Source organism: Prionailurus viverrinus, chromosome B3 (genome assembly GCF_022837055.1).
Source record: "Prionailurus viverrinus isolate Anna chromosome B3, UM_Priviv_1.0, whole genome shotgun sequence".
NCBI lineage: Eukaryota > Metazoa > Chordata > Mammalia > Carnivora > Felidae > Prionailurus > Prionailurus viverrinus.
In genome coordinates, this window is record NC_062566.1 from 128,059,806 (window position 1) to 128,075,104 (window position 15,299).

At 38.1% G+C, this 15,299-nt stretch overlaps 1 protein-coding gene across 11 annotated transcripts in view; it reads right to left on the bottom strand.

Annotated features, from left to right (window-relative positions):
• Positions 1 to 15,299, bottom strand: part of EML5 (EMAP like 5) — a 181,322-nt gene that overhangs the window by 155,395 nt on the left and 10,628 nt on the right. The window lies entirely within an intron of this gene.

Below are 15,299 nucleotides of genomic sequence, written 5' to 3' on the forward strand. Positions count from 1 at the left end.
TAACTTCTACAAAAATCCATACTGAGTTATTACTTGACTAGTATATGTATGTTATGACCAGATGATGATAGACTTCAAAATCTCTGTAATATGATATAATGTGTGTAAACTTTGCAAGAAAAGAATTCTCACAATGGATCAATTGCACCACAGCAACAAATTAGTAGCAGCCTTACCACATGCCACTTTCTCTTTTGGTATTCATCTGTTTTTAAGCCCTCTCTCCTATTTTACTCTTTTATTACATGACATTACACAAAATCTTAGCATCCAAAAATAGCACTTAGTAACACTCCTATGGTAATAAATTATAAACCCCATTTTTAATTGAAGTAAAATTGGTATATAAGTTTTAATTATATAACATTTTAATTAAATATCTGTGTTCATCTGAAAGTGATCACCTCCAAAAGTCTAGTTATCATCTATTACCATACATTTGACTCCCTTCACCCACTTCACCCACCCCTCAACTGCCTACCCTTGTAGTAACCACCAATCTGTGTCTATGAGTTTGTTTTTATTTGTTATATTTTATTTTTTTAGATTCCACATATGAGTGAAGTAATACTATTTTTTACTTTCTCCTTCTGACTTAGTTCACTTAATACCCTCATGGTCCATCCATGCTGTCAACATCTGATTTCATTCTTTTTTATGGCTGAATAGTATTCCATAATGTCTATATACCACACCTTCTTTATCCATTCATCCACTGATGCATATTTAGGTTGTTTCCATATCTTGACTATTGTAAATAATGTTGTAATGAACATCAGGCTGCATATATCTTCTTGTAGTAATGTTTTCATGTTCAGATAAATGTCCAGTAGTGGGACTGTTGGATAGTATGGCAGCTCTATTCTCAACTTTTTGAGGAATAACCATAGTGTTTTACACAGCAGCTGCACTAATTTATATTCCCAGGGTTTTATTTACATATGAGGGCTCCTGTTTCTCCACACCCTCTCCAACACTTGTTATTTCTTGTCATTTTGATGACAGCCAATCTAACCCATATGAGGTGATATCTTATTATAGTTTTGGTTTGCATTTCCCTAATAATTAGTGATGCTGAACATGTTTTCATGTGTCTGTTAGCCATTTATAGGTCTCCTTTAGAAAAATGTCTATGCAGATCCTCTGGTCATTTTTTTATTCGGGCTGTTTTTTGTTAAGTTGTAGGAATTTTTTAATATATTTTGGATATTAACCCCTTGGCAAATATGTAATTTGCAAATATCTTCTCCCATTTAGTAGGTTGCCTTTTCCTTTTGATGATGGTTTCTTTCACTATGCAGAGGCTTTTTAGTTTGATGTATTTCAATATGTTTTTTTTTTTAAGGTTTATTTATTTTTGAGACAGAGAGAGAGAGAGAGAGAGCGCGCACACTAGCAGGGAAGGGGCAGAGAGAGAGGAGACACAGAATCCTAAGCAGGCTCCAGGCTCCAAGCTGTCAGCACAGAGCCCGATGCAGGCTGGAAGTCACAAACCACAAGATCATGACCTGAGCCAAAGTCAGACACTTAACCAACTGAGCCACCCAAGTGTCCCTCAATTTGTTTACTTTTGCCTTTGATTCCCTTATCTTTGGAGTTAGATCCACAAATACACTGCTAAGACTGATGTCAAGGATCTTGCCACCTGTTTTCTTCTAGAAGCTTTATGGTTTCAGGTCTTACGTTCAAGTTTTAAATCCATTTTGAGTTAATTTTGGGGTATACTATAAGATAGTGGTCTAGTTTCATTCTTTCGCATGTGGCTGTCCAGTTTTCCCAACACTATCTTTTGAAGAGACTGTCCTTTCTCCATTTTATGCTCTTGGCTCCACTGCCATAAACTAAATGTCCATACACGTGTGGGTTTATTCCTGGGCTCTCAATTTTGCGTCACTGATCTATGTGTCTGTTTTTATACCAATACCATAGTTTTGGTTACTATAGCACAAATATCATTTCAAAAAACAGAAAAGTCACCCATAGTTCACAGAAAGTAGTCTGAGTCTTTAAAAACAAGACAAAGACCAAACAGTTGGTAATGGTTTATGTACATCAGCAGGAGGCACGAAGTAAATACAAATTTCTCCTTCATAAATTTTTCTACAAATAGATTTAGGTTATGAGATTCATCTTTAGGAGAAAAAAAATCACTCCTGGCCTCAGAGTCAAGGATGAGTTGAAAGTGGGAAAAGTTAGGAGGGTATTAGGACAGGATCAACTGATTGGATGTAGTGAGTGGGGGGGAAAGAAAGGTCTAAGATGACTCTTGGGCTTCTGGCTTGAGCATCTGGATGGCTTAGATGGTATTCATCAAGTCAGGGAATACTAAATGAGTAACCAGAGGGAGGGAAGATAAGTAGGAATGGAAGGTTGGCTCAACATATAAAAGTCAACCAATATATCATAGTAATAGAATAAAAATCAATCCTAAAAAAAATAGAAAAGTAAAACAAATACAAACCCATATACATTAATCTCAATAGACACAGAAGACGCATATGACAAAAACCCAACCCCTTTTGTGATAAAAATACACAACAAACTATGAATTAAAGAGAACTTACTCAACTTGATAAAGGGGAATCTATGAAAACCCACAGCTATTATCGCATTTAATGGTGAAAGCCTGAAAGTTTCCCCTCTAAGTACAGGAAGGAGACAAGGATGTCACCTCTTGTCACTTCCATTCAACATGATACTGGATATTCTGAACAGGACAATTAGGCAAGAACAAGAAACAAAAGGAAGAAGTAAAACTATCTCTACTTATAGATGATATTATCTCGTATAAAGAAAATCCTAAGGAATCCACAAACAACAAAATAAATCCCAAGTAGAGTTAATAAGCAATGTGGTAGGATATAAGGTCAATATATCAATTATATTTCTATACACTAGCAATGAACAATCTGAAAATTAAGTTAAGAAAACAATTTCACTTATGATAGCATCAAAAACAACAAAACATTTGGGAATAAATTTAGCAAAAAAGTACAAGATTTGTACACTGAAAAGTACAAAACATCATTCATTTTTAAAAGATCTAAATAAATGGAAAGATACACTGTAATATAATTACAACATGTTATATATAATATTGTAATACTGCAATTTTGTTAAAATGACATTACTTCCTAAATTGATTAGTAGCTCCCAGCTACCCAAAAACAGGAAATGACAAAAAACAAATAAGTCTCCAACAGTTTACCAGAAAAAGGCAATCAATCCCATCAATGTCCTAAAGTCCAGGAACTCCCTACTATCTTAATGTTAATGCTTTGCTAGAGGGAAAAACAACCTTAGTTTGACAATAGCTAGGCCTCTAGTAAGTCTTTAGCACGTGAAAGTCTCTTTGGAAACTCCCTCTTGACTTTATCTCCTACCTCCCCCCACATAAAACGGTCACCTCCCACACTTGCAGTGCGTACTTCCTGCCCAGAGTCCTGTCCCCGTGCTTTAATAAAATCACCTTTTTGCACCAAAGAAGTCTCAAGAATTCTTTCTTGGTCATTGGCTCCAGACCCCCACAACCCCAAAACTTCACCAAAAATATTCCATTTTTCTACAGCTTCTATTTCCTTGCTGAGAACTTAAAACATTTCATTTGTTTCAAGAACATTCCCGTTTACTTCACGGCATATAGTTATAACAACTGCTCTAAATTCTTTGATAATTCCAACACTTACTTCATTGTGGGGCTGATAACTACTGTCTTTTATAAGTTCTTAAGAATTTCCTAATTTTTTGTGTGATCATTTTGGATTATATCCTGGACATTTGGAATACTGTGCTATAAACCCTGGGCCCTGTTAAAATCCTCTAGAGAATGCTGTGTTTCAGCAGGCAAGCACTCTGGTTAGGTTCAGGGCACATGTCCCAGTTCTCCTATGGTCCCAATGTTAGTTTAATTTTTAAAGCCTTTGTAGTATTACCACATGTACACACCACAGGGGCCAATTTGGAAGCTGGATGATTATAGTTCAGTTTTCAAAGCCTTTGATACGCTGTTTCTAATTAGTTCCAACCATGTGCAGCGTAAGAGTCTAGGACATCAAATGTAACTTTATGAGATCTCCCTGCTCTCCATAAACTCCCCCAACTCTCAATCTCCCAGGGGCTCTACTTCGTCGTACTATGACTAGAAAGTCCAGAGTATGAGCTTCTGGACACTGTCGTGCTCTTCCTACAATTGGGTCGGACTCTGGGCAAAAAGCATTTGGCCTATTTTTTAATTGGTCTGTTGTCCTATTACTGCATTGTAAGAGTTCTTGATATATTCTGGATACAATTCTTTTCTCAGACATATGTTTTGGAACTGTGTTTCCCAGTTTGGGGACTGTCTTCATTTTCTTAATGGTATCTTTTAAACAGCAAAAGATTTTAATTTTTAAAAATTTTTTGTTAATGTTTATTTATTTTTGAGAGACAGAGCGAGAGCATGAGTGGGGTAGGAGCAGAGAGAAAGGGAGACACAGAACCCAAGGCAGGCTCCAGGCTCCTAGCTGTCTGCACAGAGCCCCACACGGTGCTTGAACCCACAAACCGCGAGATCATGACCTGAGCTGAAGTCGGATGTCTAACCGACTGAGCCACCCAGGTGCCCCAAAAGATTTAAAAATTGTTGAGACTTTTTATTTTAGACTAATTAGATTCATCAAAAAGTTGCAAAAATAGTATAAACAGTTCTCTTAAATCCCTCACCCCACTGCTCTAGTATAATCTTGGTACAATAAGAAAGAGGAAATTAACATTAGTACCCCCTCTAAACTACTTATTCAAAATTCACCAGTTTTCTCACTGAAGTTTTTCTGTTTCAAGATCCTATCCAGGGTAGGATAGTTGCATTTAATTCTCATTAGCAACTTCAATCTCTGTAACAGTTTCTTTGTCTTTCATGATGGTATACTTTTGAAAGTCTTTTTTTTTTTTTAATGTTTATTTATTTTGAGAGACAGAGAACGCACACACGTGAGTGCAAGCCAGTAGGGGAGGGGAAGAGAGAGGGAGAGAGTGAGTCCCAAGCAGGTTCTGTGCTATCAGCACAGAGCCCAATCTGAAGCTCCATCCCATGAACAGTGAGACCATGACCCGAGCAGAAACCAAGAGTTGGATGCTCAACTGAATGAGCCACCCAGGCGCCCCTTTTTTTAAAGTCTTTTTAAATTTTTTTTTAACGTTTATTTATTTCTGAGACAGAGAGAGACAGAGCATGAGCGGGGGAGGGGCAGAGAGAGAGGGAGACACAGAATCCGAACCAGGCTCCAGGCTCTGAGCTGTCAGCACAGAGCCCGACGTGGGACTCGAACTCACGCACCGTGAGATCATGACCTGAGCCGAACTCGGACGCCTAACCGACCGAGCCACCCAGGTGCTCCTAAAGTCTTTTTTAAAAAATGTTTATTTATTTTGAGAGAGGGAGAGAGGGAGAGAGAATATATGATGCTATACTTTTGAAGAGTACTAATCACTTATTTTGTAAAATGTCCTTCAATTTGGATTTGTAACACATTTTTCCATAATTGGAGTGAGATCATGCATTTTTGGCAAGTATACCACAAAAATTGTATTTGTTCTTCTTAGTTCATCATATCAAAGATGTCAATATGCATTATTACTGATGATGTTTACCTCAATTCCTTAGATAAGCTGGTGCTTGCCACATTTTTTCACTGTAAGGTTACTACAAAGCTTCTCTTTGTTGTCAATATGTATTTTAAGGGAGATGCTTTGACTCCATGCAGATCCTGTTTCTCCTCAAACGTTCATTCACTAATTTTAGCATCCACTGCTAGGTCTTGCCTGAAACAGTTGCTACTGTACTATTTGCCTTATGCGATCCTATTTCCTCTTTTCTTCTACATTTATTGATTGGAATTCTACCGTAAGGAAAATTTTTTAATTTTAATTTTTAATTTTTTGAGTATAGTTGACATACAATGTTACATTAGTTTCAAGTGTACAACATAGTGTTTCAACTTCTCTATATGTTATGCTATGCTCACCACAAGTGTAGCTACCATCTGTCACCATACAACACTATTATAGTATCATTGGCTATATTCCCTATACTGTGTCTTTTATTCCCATGACTTATCCATAACTGGAAGCCTGTATCCCTCATTCCCTCTCACCTAGTATGCCTACCCCCCTACCTCTTTTTCCTTTGGCAACCATCAGTTTATTCTCTGTATTTTTAGGTCTGGTTCTGCTTTTTGTTCATTTGCTTTGTTTTTTATGTTTCACATGAGTGAAATCATATGGTATTTGTCTTTCTCAGTCTGATTTATTTCACTTAGCATAACACCTGGGTGGCTCAGTCAGTTAAGCATCCAACTCTTGGTTTCAGCTCAGGTCATGATCTCAAGGTTGGTGAGTTCAAGCCCCACGTTGGGCCCTGTGCTGACAGCTCAGAGCCTGGAGCCTGCTTCAGATTCTGTGTCTCCCTCTCTCTCTGCCCCTCCCCTGTTCATGTTCTGACTCTCTCTCTGGCAAAAATAAGCAAACATTAAAAAAAAAAAAAAAAAAAAGCATAATACCCTCTAGGTCCATCCATGTTTCTGCAAGTAGCAAGATCTCATCCTTTTTTATAGCTGTATAGTATAGTCTGTGTGTGTGTGTGTAAATATACTACATCTTCCTTATCCATTCATCTATCAATGGACACTTAGGTTACTTCCATACTGGCTACTGTAAATAATGCTGTAATAAACATAGGGTTTTGTATATCTCTTAGAATTTTTGTTTTCTTTGGGTAAATACCTACTACTGGAATTACTGGATCATATGGTATTTCTATTTTTAATTTTTTGAGGAATCTTCCATACTGTTTTCACAGTGGCTATACTAATTTATGCTCCCACCAATAGTGCACAAAAGTTCTTTTTTCTTCACATCCTCACAAACACTTAATTCTTGTCTTTATTTTGGCCATAGGAAGAACTATATTTTCTCTCTTATTTAAAGTTTATTTATTTATTTTGAGAGAGAGAGTGCACGTGAAAGCAGGGTAGAGGCAGAGAGAGAAAGAAAGAATCCCAAGCAGGCTCCACCGTACTATCAGCACAGAGCCCAACTCAGGGCTCCACCCCACGAACCGCAAGATCATGACCTGAGTGGAAATCAAAGGTCAGATGCTCAACCAACTAAACCACCCAGGCACCCCTCTCTTTTATTTAATCCATTGTTTATACAGTTGAATTCATGGGAATTTTAAGATTTTTAAAAAATGTTTATTCATTTTTGAGACAGAGAAATAGAGAGTAAACAGGGGAAGGGCAGAGAAAGACGGAGACAGAGAACCCCAACCAGGTTCTGTGCTGTCGGCATAGAGCCCAATGTGGGGCTCGAACCCACAAACTGTGAGATCATGGGCTGAGCCGAAATCAAGAGCCAGATGCTTAACCAACTGAACCACCCAGATGCCCCCATGGGTATTTTAATAACAATTTTTTTTTCTGTAAAGTGACAGTAAATACTTTAAGCTTTGCCTGCCATACAACCTCTGTTACAGCTACTCAACTTTATGGTTATAATTCCAAATCAGCCACTGATGATATGTAAACCATGCATTCTCATTGGGAGCAACATCACTTCCATGGGGTTAAGAACTGGTTCTTGTGGGTGTGAAGGTCTTACTCTTTTTATGAAGAAAGTATAGATACATATATGGTACATAAATTGATATATAGTATATCTGTGGTAATAAAATTTTGTGGTGGGTTGGGGCAATTAAGAAAAAAATACCTAAAAGGGTTCCTTAGAGGGATTATTAAAAAAAAAAAAAGGCTGCAAAAACAAATAGTCATGTCTGTTTTCCAATAAAACTTTATTTACAAAAATAGACGGCAGGCCATATTTAGCCCAGGGTCTGCTGTTTGATAGTCCTGTTTTATTCGATGGGTTAAAATTCAATACTATCATTATTTATCTTGTAGCTCAAATTGTTGCATCTTTGACCTTCAGGAGATCCTTCAGGTTGGCTCCCTTATTTTTTCAACAAGCCAACATCTGTTTTGCATTGACCTACTTTGAGGAACCACAATATATTCCAGGCTCATCTAGCATTTTTCCTGCTCCAGCCCTGTAATTAACTGCTTCTCTAGGAAGCCTTTTATTGGCAAATGGTATTTAGAGAACAAGATCTGGGCAGCAGAGGTGGCCATTGTTATTGGAGTGGTATTCCTTCTAGGCTGCAGACAGAGCTGAGAAATATATGTAGTGTACTAACCCATGTATATACACATGGCTATATTATGTATCTTTGGGTGTATATATCTAAAAACCATGAGTTCATATTGATACATCTGATTCTAATCCAAAACCACAGGGTTCACTGAAGACTTCTTCCTTTATGTATAACTTCTTCCAAGAGTGAGAAATTAGTCTTTCATAACCTCAAGTCTATTTAAGTATGATATACACAAAGTTGTTTCAAATTGCTAGCCCTGTAGGAAACAATTTTACTAACTAGGTTATAGCATTATCTATAGTCCTTTTTGTTTTTATTCTTACAGTATTCAATCAAGATACTGCTTTCATAGGTTTTTGTTGTTTTTTGTTTGTTTTTCGTTAAGGTGCTCCCTGCTCAGAGCTCAGTGATAAGGAGGAAAGAGCTTATAAAACTGTAGGTAGAATTTGTTTTTCTCTTTTTACTTACAGTTATTTTACAGTTTTGGTATTCTCTGCTTAAGTAATGGCAAGGCTAGGGCTTTGCATAGAAACTGCATACTTGTGAAGTGATTTTGAATTATTTGGGGATGACACTCTGGAAGGTTACTTACTACATACCCACCACTGTCTTCAGTTACCTGGAAGTCTAAAGTTTTAATTCTATATTATTTATTTACACTAATTTTATTACAATTTTGTATTATTTATTTATAATTTTCCTTACGTTATCCTTTTTATGCCCTATTTCCTATACTTTTTTAATAGAAATTTTATAGTGTTACCTTTGGTGTTTAAGGTATATAACCTAATTTGACTTACATTTTGTATATGGTGAGGTTCATTTTTTTCCCCATGTGGATATTCATTTGTCTTTAATATTGTTTCTTGAAAAGACTATCTTTTAAGCATATTTTATGTGCTAACAGGAATCAACTTAGAAGAATCATCAACAATACTGATATAGGTGACCAGGGAGAAACTCTGGAGCAGGCAATGAGATCTGGAGCAGGATCTCATTCACACATGGAGAGATTACTATGAGATAGGAGCGGGATGTACTGCTGATGGGTAGGTAAAATCTGACAGTTCTGATGGTTCCAATTTTTTTTTTTTTGAAGTGACAATGTAGATTTATTCTGGAATATCTACCATAATCACAACTCCTATTTGTACCAACTAACACCCCCATAAGTAATTAACCTTAGACTACTTTTAACAATCTCACATCCTTAATTCACTGTTCATATCCTAATTTCCAAGCAATCAAATTCATCAGCATTACTAAACAGCTAAGGAACTTTCCCTCCTCACAAAGATTTATTGCCTGGAGTGTAGCATTAAAAAATAAAGAATCTGTAAATGACAAAACACTAAAAATGGATTTCTACTCATGGCTGCAGGTACTTTCATCTCAGACCACATAATATAAGGGACAGAAACCTGAACCACCTTTATTGTTACTAGAAGCCTATCTATATTGAGATAAAGCCGCCCCAATGAGTGGGTCTGTTTGCCAGCTTAGAGCTGGGCTTAGAGCTGAGCTGGGCATACCAGGTAAGCAGATGAAAATACATGACTCCACTGTGCTAATGTTCTTTGACCCAGGCTGTGCAGCTGCCTACAAAAAATGTGAACTCCACAACAAGTTCTCCAGCTTCAATATCTTCTGGTTAATGTTTCCGTACTAGTTAATGATAGTCAGGACTAGAACCCAGGTTGTCTCCCAATGCAGTGTTCTTTCTCTGCTAGAATAACCTTGTCATGGATCTGAAAAAAGATGTTGGAAATCTGCAACTGCACAGGTGGAAACATCTGAATGAAAGAGCTGTAGGCCAGAGCCTGAATCTGGATTCTCAGTCCAGACCGGCTCCAATTTTTTTTTCTTTCTTTTTAAAAAATTTTTTTTTAAGTTTATTTATTTTGAGAGAGAGACAGAGAGACAGAGAGGGTGAGCAGGGGAGGGGCAGAGAGAGAGGAAGTAACAGAATCCCAGCTGGCTTCACACTGTTAGCACAGAGCCCAGCATGGGGCTCGAACTCACAAACCATGAGCTGAAAGACGTTTAACCAACTGAGCCACCCAGGTACCCTCCAATTTTCTTAATGAGAAAGAAAGCATGAGTATTTTCCTAGTATTCTTGGAGTCAATATTACAGTTAAGTTGTATTCCACATATTGCCTAGTATATTGCTGAACATATAGTGGAACTCAAAAACACTTATAGATGAGACAGCTCAGAAACAGACCCTCATAAATATAATCAACTGGTATTTGAGAAAGGAGCAAAAGCAAAACAATATAAAAAGAAAGTCTGTTCAACAAATAACGCTAGAACAAATGGACAACTAAATGCAAAAAGTGAATCTAAACAAAGACCTTACATCCTTCACAAAAATTAACTTAAAATGGATAATAGACCTAAATACAGAACATAAAACCATAAAATTACTAGAAAAAAACATGGGAAAATACCTAGATGACCTCAGTTATGGTGATGCCTTTTTAGATACAACACCATATACGTGATAGATGAAGTAATAATTGATAAACTGGACTTACTTAAAATAAAAAACTTCTGCTCTGTGAAAGACAATGTCAAAAATATGTGAAGACAAGCCACAGATGGGGAGAAAACATTTGCAAAAGACACATCTGATAAGAACTGTTATCTAAAACAAAGACCTCTTAAAATTCAACAATAAGAAAATAACTCAATTACTAATTAGGCTAAAGACCTTTTTTTCCCCCTTAAGTTTATTCATTTATTTTGAGAGAGAAAGAGCACGTGAGCAGGGTAGAGGTTCAGAAAGAGAGGGAAGGAGAGAATCCAAAGCAGACTCGGTGCTGTCAGAGAAGGTAGGCCATAGACCTTAACATACCCCTCATCAACGAAGATATACAGATGGCAAATAAGCATATGAAAAGATGCTTCACATCATGTCATCAGGGAAATGCAAATCACAAGACACCACTACATGTCTATTAGAATGGCCAAAATCCAGAACGCTGACAATACCAAATGCTGAGGAGGATGAGCAACAGAGACTTTCATACATTGCTGGTGGGAATGCAAAAATTGTACAACTTTGGAAGACAGTTTGATGGTTTCTTACAAAACTAAATATACTGTTGACATATAATCCAGCAATTGTGTTCCTTAGTGTTTACCCAAAATAGTTAAAAACTTTTGTCTACCCAAACACCTACACATAGATGTTTGCAGGAGCTTTATTCACTGTTGCCAAAGCTTGGAAGATGTCCTTCAGTAGGTGGATGGATAAATGGTACGTCCAGACAATGGAATATTTAGCACTAAAAAGAAATGAGCTATCAAGCCATGAAAACACATGAAGGAGACTTAAATGCATATTACTAAATGACAGAAGTCCATCTGAAAAGGTTACATACTGTATGATTCCAACTACATGACATTCTGGAAAAGGCAAAACGTTACCTGTTGTGCGTGGTAGAGCTAGGGAGTGAACAGGCAGAGCACAGAGGATTTTTACGGCAGTGAAAATATGTTATTATAATGACGGATGTCACTGTACATTTTTGTCCAAACCCATTGAATATATAACACCAAGAGTGAACCCTAAGGTAAACCATGGATTTAGGGTGATTATGATGTGTCAATGTATATTCATCCTCGGTAAAAAGTGTACCATTCTGCAGGCTCTGGGCTGATGGCTCAGAGCCTGGAGCCTGTTTCCGATTCTGTGTCTCCCTCTCTCTCTGCCCCTCCCCCGTTCATGCTCTGTCTCTCTCTGTCCCAAAAATAAACAAAAAACGTTGAAAAAAAAATTTAAAAAAAACAACAACAACAAAAAAAACTGGGGCGCCTGGGTGGCGCAGTCGGTTAAGCGTCCGACTTCAGCCAGGTCACGATCTCACGGTCCGGGAGTTCGAGCCCCGCGTCAGGCTCTGGGCTGATGGCTCAGAGCCTGGAGCCTGTTTCCGATTCTGTGTCTCCCTCTCTCTCTGCCCCTCCCCCGTTCATGCTCTGTCTCTCTCTGTCCCAAAAATAAACAAAAAACGTTGAAAAAAAAATTTTTTTAAAATAAAAAAAAAGTGTACCATTCTGGTGAGTGATGTGGATATTGGGGAGGCTATGCATGTGTGGGGCAGGGAATAATATATGAGAAATTTGTACCTTCCTTTCAATTTTGATGCAAACCTAAAACTGCTCTAAAAACACAAAGACTTTTTAAAAAGGAATATATGTATCTAAAAGGCTTAAAAGAAGGGGCACCTGGCTGGCTCAGTCAGTACAACATGTGACTTTTGATCTCGGGGTCATGAGTTTAAGCCCCACATTGAGCATAGAGCTTACCAAAAAAAAAAAAAAAAAAAAAAAAAAAAAAGGCTTATAACACCACAAAATTCTTAATTTATTTTTCTTCTGGGATGGACAGCTCATAATGTTGGATTGGCAAACAGGAAGTTCTGATTGTAGGAGTTGTTAACTCAGATTTCACTCTAAAAGTTACCTTGTTATTCACAACTGGGGGGAGAATATCTGGTTTTACTTTAATCCAGAGGCTGGGGAAAATAGGGATAAAGCAGAGAGACAGATGGGACATGAAGTGAGAATTCTGGATTATAACATTGCTATGGATGGATGGTGTCAACATCTTGACGGAGCCCAAAAAAGGGAGAGATCATTGTCATGGATGCTTAAAAGCATGGAATATGAGGCAAAACAGAGAGTACCTGATTGAAATTAAAGAACCAGAAATAAATTGGGGTGCCAATTTAAAACACATATTAGGGGCACCTGGATGCCTCAGTCAGTTGAGCATCTGACTCTTGATTTTGGCTCAGGTCACAATCTCACAGTTCCTGGGATCAAGCCATACGTTGGGCTCTGCACTGACAACATGGAGCCTGCTTGGGATTCTCTCTCTCCCTTTGCCTCTCGTTGGCTCGCTCTCTCCCTCTGTCAAAATAAACTTAAAAAAAATAATAAAACACAGTAGTATTATCTCCAGATTACAAGATGTGGGTAAATATTTTTCTACACCTTTCAATTTCTTATAATCGTATTCTATAGTGTATATCACTAATTTTAAAAACATAACAACAACTCGTTGAGGGGGGTGCCTACCAAGCCTCTCATACTCTGATTTTTTAAGTTTATTATTTTGAGAGTGACAGAAAGTGTGTGTGAGCAGGGGAGGGGCAGAAGGAGAGAGAAGAAAGGAGAAAGGAGAAAGGAGAAAGGAGAGAGGAGAGGGAGGGAGACAGGGAGAGGGAGGGAGACAGGGAGAGGGAGACAGGGAGAGGGAGGGAGGGAGGGAGGCAGAGGGAGAGAATCCCAAGCAGGCTCCACACTAAGTATAGAGCCCAACAAAGGGCTTGCTCTCACAACCTGTGAGATCCTGACCTGAGCCGACATCAAGAGTTGGATGTTTAACCAACTAAGCCACCCAGGTGCCCCTCTCATACTCCTTATCAAGTCACCCTCACTCTCTTACACAGTCTCTTCGGGGTTACAAATATTACCCTTTCCAAGTGCATGCCATCTGAATCTAACATCCAGGTTACCGGTAATATTTCTTACCATGCTAGTAGTGCCACCTTTGCTAAATAATATTGTCCACAAGTTAACTAATAATTAGAAAAGTCACACTGCAACCAAGTAATGATGACTAATCTATAGAGTCTGTAGTTAGTCATCACCTATGTTACAAGACTTAGAATGGCCTTTCACTTTCCATTCCTGGTTGGGTATTATGCCTTGCACCCTGATCAACCACCTGTAAAAATATGGACACTGAGGTGGTTAGACTTGGTTACATCATCATCTTGTGGCTAATTTAAATAATATCACGAGCAACATCATTCCAAGCAAAAACTGAAAAATTCTTACGAGCAACTGCCTGTGGCAATTTTAATTATGCTCCACAGACTGAAATAAATATGTAATGAGAGCTTCCCCACCGGAGGCAGTGGTGTCTAGTACTGTATCTCCTAAGAAAGTCAGTCTCCCACAGAATTGAAAAGAGATTCCAATGGATTTGAAGCAGAAAATGGTTGTCCTCTTTGTTGGAGGTGAACTAGGTACATGATTCACAGGAAGAGCAGGAGCATTTCCTTGACAAGGAAGCTGCGCAGCTCAGTTCTTCTGATTTGGGGAATAGGCTATGTACACTTCTCTTGCCAACAATTTATTTCTGGTTCTTTAATTTCAATCAGGTACTCTCTGTTTTGCCTCATATTCCATGCTTTTAAGCATCCATGACAATGATCTCTCCCTTTTTTGGGCTCCGTCAAGATGTTGACACCATCCATCCATAGCAATGTTATAATCCAGAATTCTCACTTCATGTCCCATCTGTCTCTCTGCTTTATCCCTATTTTCCCCAGCCTCTGGATTAAAGTAAAACCAGATATTCTCCCCCCAGTTGTGAATAACAAGGTAACTTTTAGAGTGAAATCTGAGTTAACAACTCCTACAATCAGAACTTCCTGTTTGCCAATCCAACATTATGAGCTGTCCATCCCAGAAGAAAAATAAATTAAGAATTTTGTGGTGTTATAATGAATTGAGCCTGCGTATGGACTCCAATATTTTGTCCCATGCCTATCCCCTCATTCTAGTACTCAACCAACACCAAGAAGTTAGTGTTTTTCCCCTATGCTTACTACCTCAGATGGATATGCATGCCAGTGTCTTAAGACAGGCACTGTATTTCACTTGACGTTTTAACAATCCAATTCACCTTTAAATTACACTGGCCAACAGATGGTAATACTTTAGATAGGAAATCCAGGAGCTATGAAGGCCTTTGTACCCATTCTTGCAGTCTTTGGCCAATATGGTGATGTCATGATCTACCTGTAATTAGAACAGATACCACAGTAACCAAAGCAGCTTGTTTATGCTGGTTAGGTGTAACCCCTTGCCAGTGTGCTATGCTGTCTCAGAATACTGATCCATACTGAGACACAATGCAGAACTTGCTGGCCTTACAGAGTGAAGCCAGTCTGACCGCTCTTTAGTGGCTGCTTTATGCTTGGTTAACAGCAACATGTGGTCTGAAGCCCTTCAAAACACAGCATTCCACTACTTTTCTGACTGGACATGTACCTATTGTGCTATCTGAACTGTCTATGCAAATACATCCA